Genomic DNA, 7,981 nt, shown 5'->3' on the forward strand with positions numbered 1-7,981 from the left:
CAATATTCTCCTGCAGCCATGGAAGCACCATCATAAATATTTAAAAGGAGGTTTAAAAGACCCAGTCTGTGCAGTTTGAATATTTATGGCCGCCAAACCCCTGACCTTTAGATTTAGGGTACAGCATAAATAAGGCAGCCTTATTTAACTATACACCACAGGTCGCCTGGGGATCAAGTCTGAACTGAAATCCTCTAAGCATTTAACATTTTTAAAGTTTCTAGTAGTAAACAGAGTGTGATAAATAGGGATTTCAGTCAGAGGAGAGGTGAGCACAGGGCTGGGACTCCCTTCCCCTCCCCTGGGGAACAGTCCAAATTCCCCGTGCACCTCAATTTTCCAGCATCAAAAGCAGAGTGGAAAAATAGCAACGAGGTAAACTAACAACAGTTGGCCAAGGTGTTAAATGCACAGAAAAATGAAATATGGGGAATAACAGGGACCGCTTCTTTTTGTGGTTTCCACCAGCCAGCTCTGCTACGGTGCTGAATCCCCGTCACACACAGCCGGGCGTGCTCAGCCAAATCAGGGCCTCAGCATCTTCATTCAGGATTTTCCAGCAGACCCAGTGCTGTTGAATGCTTCAATCAGAGCCAATCAGAGATTTTCTGAACCACCCAGCTGGCACGTATTTGTTTTTTGTTCCCTTTTTTTTTTGAGAATTATGACTCAACGCTCGGTGTTTTCGAGTCAAAGCCTCACATTCCCTCTGCTCGCTCAGCTCGTCATCCCAGAGCTTTCCTCCCCGAAACATCTGCTTGAGATGGAGCTGGACAAGGAGGAAAAGGGGGGACCCCACTGCCTATGCTGCTCTGAACCCCAGGAAACTCCCCACAAAAAAAATTCCCAGGCGATGCTGGGAATGGGAGGACAAAGGAGGTTCTGGGAGGCAGGACTGGACCTCACGACGGATCCACTGTGGAGTCACAGCAGAGGGAACGTGCAGCATCCATGCCTTTGTGGTTGTTTATTCTGTTAGAGTAAGGCAGGAGCCTCTCAAAAGCTCAAAGGCCCTTCAGATCTATTTGTAGTCAGGGGTTTGAAACCCTCCTCTGATCTATTTGCATATTTAAAAAACAAGAGGGAGGCGAGAAGATAAAAGGGAAGAGTGGGTGCCAGGCAAAGAGTGGGTGCCAGGCAAAGAGTGGGTGCCAGGCAAACACTGACCTGCAAACCCTGTGCTTACGGGGCCCTGCTGGTCAGGCACCTGATGAAATCCCACCCGAGCTCCTGGAAAAGGCAAAACACATGAATTTTTTAATCTGTTTTTTTTTTGTTTTGTTTTGTTTTGTTCTCAGCCTACTCCTGCCTTTTCCCCCCCCTGGATTTTTGTTGCTCCGAGGAGCCTCCCTCCCCAGCAGAGCACACGGCAGGGCTGGGTGTTGGGGTTTCTGGCAGCTCGTGCTCAGTCTGGGCTGGGTGTGGCAGAGCCCATGTGTTAAACAACCCCAGCCAGGCACAGATGAGTGAGGAGCAGCAGCTCGAGTGCTGTTTGAAGCTTAATGGGCTCGGTAACAAATGCTGGTGGTTCAGTTTGGCCGGGCACACTCTGAACTCACCTGCAGTGATGCCAAACGGGCACTGCTCAGATGCCACTTCCAGTCCTGCGGGGACAGGGGTGTTTGCAGCCGAGTTTTTGTGTGTGCTGCCAGGTTTCCAAGTGCAGTTTTCCCATCCAGCCAGTGGCCAGTGTTTCATCCATGGGGCAAATCTGCTCCTATTGCTTTTCTGATGGTTGGGTTTTCCACGATCCACTTGTGTGAGGTGTCCCTGTTCCCCCGGCACAGCGCTGGATTAATTACACTGCTAACGACCATCTTCCAGGTGTACATCCCAAATTATCTGTGGGAACTGGACAGCACTTGTCTGACATTCCCAGTTTTGTTGGCTGGAACTGATCCTGCTGCTACATTAGCTGGAAAATAAACAAAACCAAAGCCAAGCTGGCTGTGTGCCCACTGCTGGGAACCTGCTGGAAAAGATGGAAGATCCAATATTGCAATTAATAGGTCTACAGGGGGGGCGGTTTGGGAAGTGTTTCAGCGTCTCTAACCCTTTGAAATGTTTTCAGTGCTGCCTTTCAGACCAAGCCAAAAGCTGCTATGGATAATCCCTGCTCTTCCCAAGCTTGCTCCCCACGGAGACCCACCAGGATCTGCCTTTCTCCTCCTGTTAGCATCCTCCCGGGACTGCTGACAGCTTGGGGGGTTGAAAGGGCAAACAGGGACAGCTGTCTCTGCTCTTCCCATCTCAGTTCCTCGTAGAGACACTGAATCAGAGAAGCCTTTTGCCATCCCAAGGCCTGACTGCAGGTCCCTTCATACAAAACCAGGCAGCAGCTGTAGGTGCTCAAGGCCAGCAAGCCCGGAGCCTTTACCTTGGGCCTTTCTTCCTCCAGCCCCTGTTTTTTTAACAAACCCAGGGAAATATCCTTAAAATCCCTCTCCTCCTTTCCAATTTGGATGGTGCCAGGGTTCCTGGGGGTGGAGCTGGCACAGAGGCAAAGAGGCTGCTTCTCCTTTCTTCCCCAGGAAACTCTCCTGCCTGCCAAATCAGCCGGTGATGGTTCTTGCAGCCTGGGCAGCCAGAAAGAATAATTATTTTTGTATGTAAATAGTTGGGAGTCATTCAGATGGGAAGAGCTGTGCAGATCACAGGAGGCCTTAGGGGGTGTAGGAAGGATTAATGAGAGAGTGGCCATAGGATGAACAGAAACGTGTGCTGGCTTTGGGGGGTTCAAATTGTTGGGGTCCAGCTCTCATCTGGGGTGAAAAAGGCAAAGAAAACATCAGAATAGGTGGAAACCAGACCTGTTTATGTTACTAAGGGATCTGTCCCTCTCCTGTTGCTTTTGGGATATAATAAACTTTGCAGAGGGAAGCGTTTTCCCAGAGCCATCCAAGGGGGTTTCTCTGGGGAATCTTTGGCACAGGAGAATTTGGGAACGTTCTCACTGCTTTGCTCCCTCGTGTGTTCAGCAATCTTGTCTCCTGTCCCAGTTGTTTGTACAGGCTTTCATTCACCATATCCCCATCCCTGAGCCTGATGGTCTCCACGGCAGGGAGGGAGCTCAGGGAATCACTCTGGTCCCCGGAGATCCCTCCATCCCCGCCTGCCATCCCAGGGTTTGTACTTCTGGTGCTCCAGCTCCCTGATTTTTCCTCACCTGCCTGAGAAAGGGCAAGGAGCCATTGGAGTTAAGCTGTTTGAAGGAAAGGAAGGTTATACACCTCATCAAAGCAAACCTTTATGGGTGTTTGACTAGCAGCTGTTTGCAGGCACTCAGCACATTAGCAGAGCTGCTGCCATTTATTGTGCAATCATCATTCTAAACTCTCTCCTTTTCTTCCCTTCAGTCCCCAATAACCAAAATGGAGCAATAAAAATCCAACCCGAGGGGGACAAATAATCCCCTTTATAGTTCATCCCCGGGCCTGATCTCTTGCTGTTGGAAACTGGCTGGGAGCTCAGGTCTGTCTGTGCTGCCTGGGGAGGAGCTGAGCAGCCCAGGGACACCCCAAAACTCTGCTGCCACCCTGCCTGGGGTGTCAGTCCCCCAAGGTGGGACCTGAAAGGTCCTGAAGGCCATTTCAGAGCAATCCCAGCCAAGCCACCTGACAAAACCTCTCCAGTTTGAAACTGGTCCTGCTTCCCTTTCCTGTCCTCAGGGAGAATAAAAAGCCAAAACCATGAAGGGAGCTAAACTGTTGTTTTCTCTGGCTCAAAGGCACTGCAATAGCCGTGTTTTTTTAAAAATTAAATGCTTGCATCCAATTGTATTTGCACTGAGTAATGTCCTTATCCAATGCAATCACTTCAGATCACTGTTTTTCAAATCCTCTGGGGCAGCTGCAGTGAACAGAGGGCCCAGGTCAAATATAAACCTTCTGGCTTATTTGGGAATGCGTGTGTCAGTGTTACCAGTGCATTAATGAACCATGTAAATCATAGCCAGTTGTTAAATAACACAGGGGGGGAGAAGGAGGAGAAGGCAGAAGGGACTTTATACCCTTTACACAGAGAGCTTTGCAGCTACAAGAAAATCTGTGTCAGTGCTACGACTTGCCAGCTTGGAGGACATAAGTTTCCCATCCAAATATTGCTTCTTTGGAGGCTCTGGCTGCTCCCAAGAGATTCAGGGGAAATTTGTAAAGCCCAGCTTCAGCCTGCCTTTAGAGGCACTTACAGAAGGCTAATGGGAATGGGAATATTTTCAGTTATTAAAAAAAAAAAAAAGGAAATAAGAAAGGAGAGAGGGACAGGTTGCTTGTCTTCTCCCTGTAACATTCCCTGCAGTGCTGGGGTGCAGGGAATGGGCTCTGCCATCTGTCACTGGCTCCCAAACACACAGTGATATGTCTTGGTTTGTCACCCACCTTGATAAAAACCCAGTCCTGAGAGGGGTTTCTCCATTCCACATAATGTGCTGTTATTACTTTAGTATTAAAGGAAAAAAGAGAGGGAATTGGGTAACTGGCCATATTGCTTGGCTGGAATTGTGTTTTTTTTCCTGCTGTCTCGCTTTCCTCTCCATCTGTCCCACGAGGTAACATCCTCTCTGTTTCACAGCCCAAAACAGCCCTGCATTGAAGGGTACCTGGGTTTGCCATTTCATCCCTACTGGGCTGGAGAAACCCCTTTCCATCCCAGGAATCAGGGCTGGCTGTTTATGGGCACCAGCTGCAGGGTCACACCCCACATCGTTTAACAGCTGGGGAGGTGTCAGATACCACAGCTAGAGCAACATCTTACCAGGAGTCCTCCTGTCCTGCCCTAAGACAAGCCCCCATTTTTAATCTATATGCACCAATTGGGGAGTGATTGGGGGGGGATTATGCTGCTTTTTTCACTGCTGCTCATGTCACCAGTAAAAAGTTTCCATTTCTTCTCCATTTTATCAAGGAGATTTGATTCTCACTGTGTTTCCCCTCTAGAAGCTTGGCACTTACCTGACCACTTGAAATCTTTAGTTGCTGCACATGGGTTGAAATTGTTATACAGCTTCAGTCCTCTCCATGTTGGGTTCCTGAAAATACAAACCAGGATGGTATAAGGCAGAGTTGTCACTGTGGTTGTCATTTTCCTAAGTCATCTTTACTGAATTCATAGAATCATAAAGTAATTTGGGTTGGAAGGGACCTTAGAGACCATCCAGTCCCACCCCCTGCCATGGGCAGGGACACCTTCCACTAGCCCAGATTGCTCCAAGCCCTGTCCAACCTGGCCTTGGACACTTCCAGGGATGGGGCAGCCACAGCTGTGCCAGGGCCTCACCACCCTCCCAGGGAAGGGGAACATCATCATGATGTTCCTGCCTGCAGTTTGGCTTGAGATACCATGGACTTTGAGAGATTTAGTTTTGACAAAGCAGAGGAGATAAAAAATAAATAGTTCATAACAATCCTCATCTATTACAAATAAACAAATGGGTCATTTCTTAAATTAGCTCTGAGTTTTTTAAATGCTGTCACAAAAAAGGAAAGGAATTGATTTTTGCAGTTATGTGATGACCATCATCCATGTCCCTCCCACAGCATCCAGCACTCACACGCTGAGCAGGAGCCTGCATTGGACCCCCAGATATGAACTCATCCCACAGGGAGAGAGTTTGGCTCCAGATCTGCTTTTGCTGTGCTGAAACACACTTGAAAAGCTTTGGAGAAACAGAGCTGGTCCTTGAGTGTCTGAAAGCTGGGGGCTGGGCTGAATGGTGATGAAAGGGACTCGGAATCGAGGTGAATCATCCCAACGCTCCGCACGTGAGCCCGCCGGTAACGTCACACCCACCACAGGGCCACACGTCATCTGAGCTTTGATGGACGCACCCTTCACCACCCAGATCCCAGGCACCCTGCTAAACAAAAGGAGAAAAATGCATTAAGCTCATCCAGCAACCCTGGGACAATATTTCCCCTCTTCTCCTTACTCTCAGCGTTAGATCTCTTAGATCATTTACCAGAGCTACGGAGGAGATGTGTTTACTTACGCCGGCTTGCACTGGGTCAAGTCTGGAATCACTCATCCACGGGGGAAAGCGTGACAATATTTCATGCCCAAGTAGTCTGCTTCGTGAAAGAAATGAAGCTTGTGTGGTGCTTGGGCTCATCTGCTCTCTGTTTCCCGCCCAGACACATTTCCAGTGCTCATCACGATCATTAACACAAATGTGCAGAACCGTATGCACCAGGCAGCTGCTGGGAAACATCCACAGCCCGACTGGATCTGACTGCCCTGCCTTTAAAAGCAGAGTTGGTCCTTGAGGAGCCAAGGTGGAAGCTGGTACTTGGAGGTGGCTGGGGGGATAGTGCCTTGATTCCCATTTTGGCTCAGCTGGCTGTGATTCCTGATGCATTCCCAGGGCAGGGCATCTCTGCATTGTGGGTGCAGCACCTGCATTTCCCCCCTCTCTGGGGGGACCAAAGAGACTGAGGGTGAGAGCAACAATAGACTCAACCTTACTGGTCCATGATGGAGGTGTTGGCTGGCTCTCAGGTTTTGGCTGGTTACAGCTGCACCAGGGCATCAGCTTCCAAGCAGAAAGTCCTTTAACATCCTCTTCCAGTCAACTCCATACAAGAAGACCCTCTACTTTACGCCAGGATCATGCAGTGCGTGTTTAGTTGGGAATGCAGGTAGAATATGGCCAAGGTGTGGTTGTCTGTAGTCAAAAAAAGAGGTTGGAAAAGTCCTATTTATTTCAGAGAGCAAAGTGAAAACAAAAGTACTGCCAAATGTTTTCCCCTCGCTCCTAACCCAGCCAACATGCTTCTGCATCCCTAGAGTGGTCTAATCCTCTACATCACCATCTATTTCCCATGATGGATTGGTGGCTTAGGAAGGAGGGGAGAAAAAAAGGCAGGAATTGCAAAAGGAAGTGGTTTTACTGCTTCATCCCTCGGTAACTAATGCTGTTGTACACTGGTTCTCTGCTGAGAGCGTGTGGCCCTGGTCTGAAGCCTAATGGAGCATGTTGGCATGTGGGACGTGACTTACCCTGATATCCTCCAGCACCAACACACCTGCAGCAAAGCCCTCATTTGTTTCACTTAGTTCCCTCTGACCACGGCACCTCGCTGTGGAAAACTGATCCCCTTCCATCCCTGCCCGGCTCACGAGTTCCTCTCCCTGTTTTGAGGCTGACGTTTGCAAAGCCCTGTATTTACACACAATCCCTCCTTTTGCTGAGATGGTTTTTCTAACCAAGCTGGAATGAGACAGATATACATTTTATTTGTTTAATAGCGAGGTGCCATCGGTGCCTGGAGCTGCACATTTGGTTTCTGCAGGAGTCAGGTATTTATGTGCTGGAATAATGAACCATCAGCTGAGTCGCCGCAGAGTGACAGGGACATTCTGCATTTTATGGCTTTTTGTGAAAACAGTCCCAGTCAATAAGCACAGATTTTCTCAGGAGGAGAAAGGCCCTATTAGCAATTGATATTTTCAAGGAAACCGTAAGCTCTGAGCTGGGATGAATCAGGACGACAGCACAGGGTGAGGTGTCACCGTGTCGGAAATAGCCAATGATCAGTCCAATGGATTGGTGTTCCTCTGGGACCTGGAGCTGAGAAGTGTAATAACAACATAAATTTCTATTTTCTCTGCTGAGATTAGTGGCTTTGAAGCTCCATTACCCTGCCCTTTCCCTGTGATTTGGGTTTAGGGATTTTTTTGCAGTGGCTGATGCCAAACACTGGGTAGGCAGCATCCTCCACACCGGAGTGTGTTGGTGGCAGAGGGACATCACCCCAAGGGGGTCACAGCTCTGCACTCACAGTCCAGCCCCAACCTGCTGACACAAACAGCAGAGCTGGAGAAAACCTGAAATTCCCACTCCTTGAACGATTCTGACACTGAAAATGGAGCAAAAGAAAGGAAGCACAGAGCCAAGTTGAAGGGCAGTGCAGGGGTTAATAAAACCAGCAGCAATGAAATGTTTTGAAATGTTTGATAAGAAACTATTCCTTGCTTCCAGGCTTGC

The sequence above is a fragment of the Pseudopipra pipra genome, chromosome 20, assembly GCF_036250125.1.
Source record: "Pseudopipra pipra isolate bDixPip1 chromosome 20, bDixPip1.hap1, whole genome shotgun sequence".
In the NCBI taxonomy this organism is placed as follows: domain Eukaryota; kingdom Metazoa; phylum Chordata; class Aves; order Passeriformes; family Pipridae; genus Pseudopipra; species Pseudopipra pipra.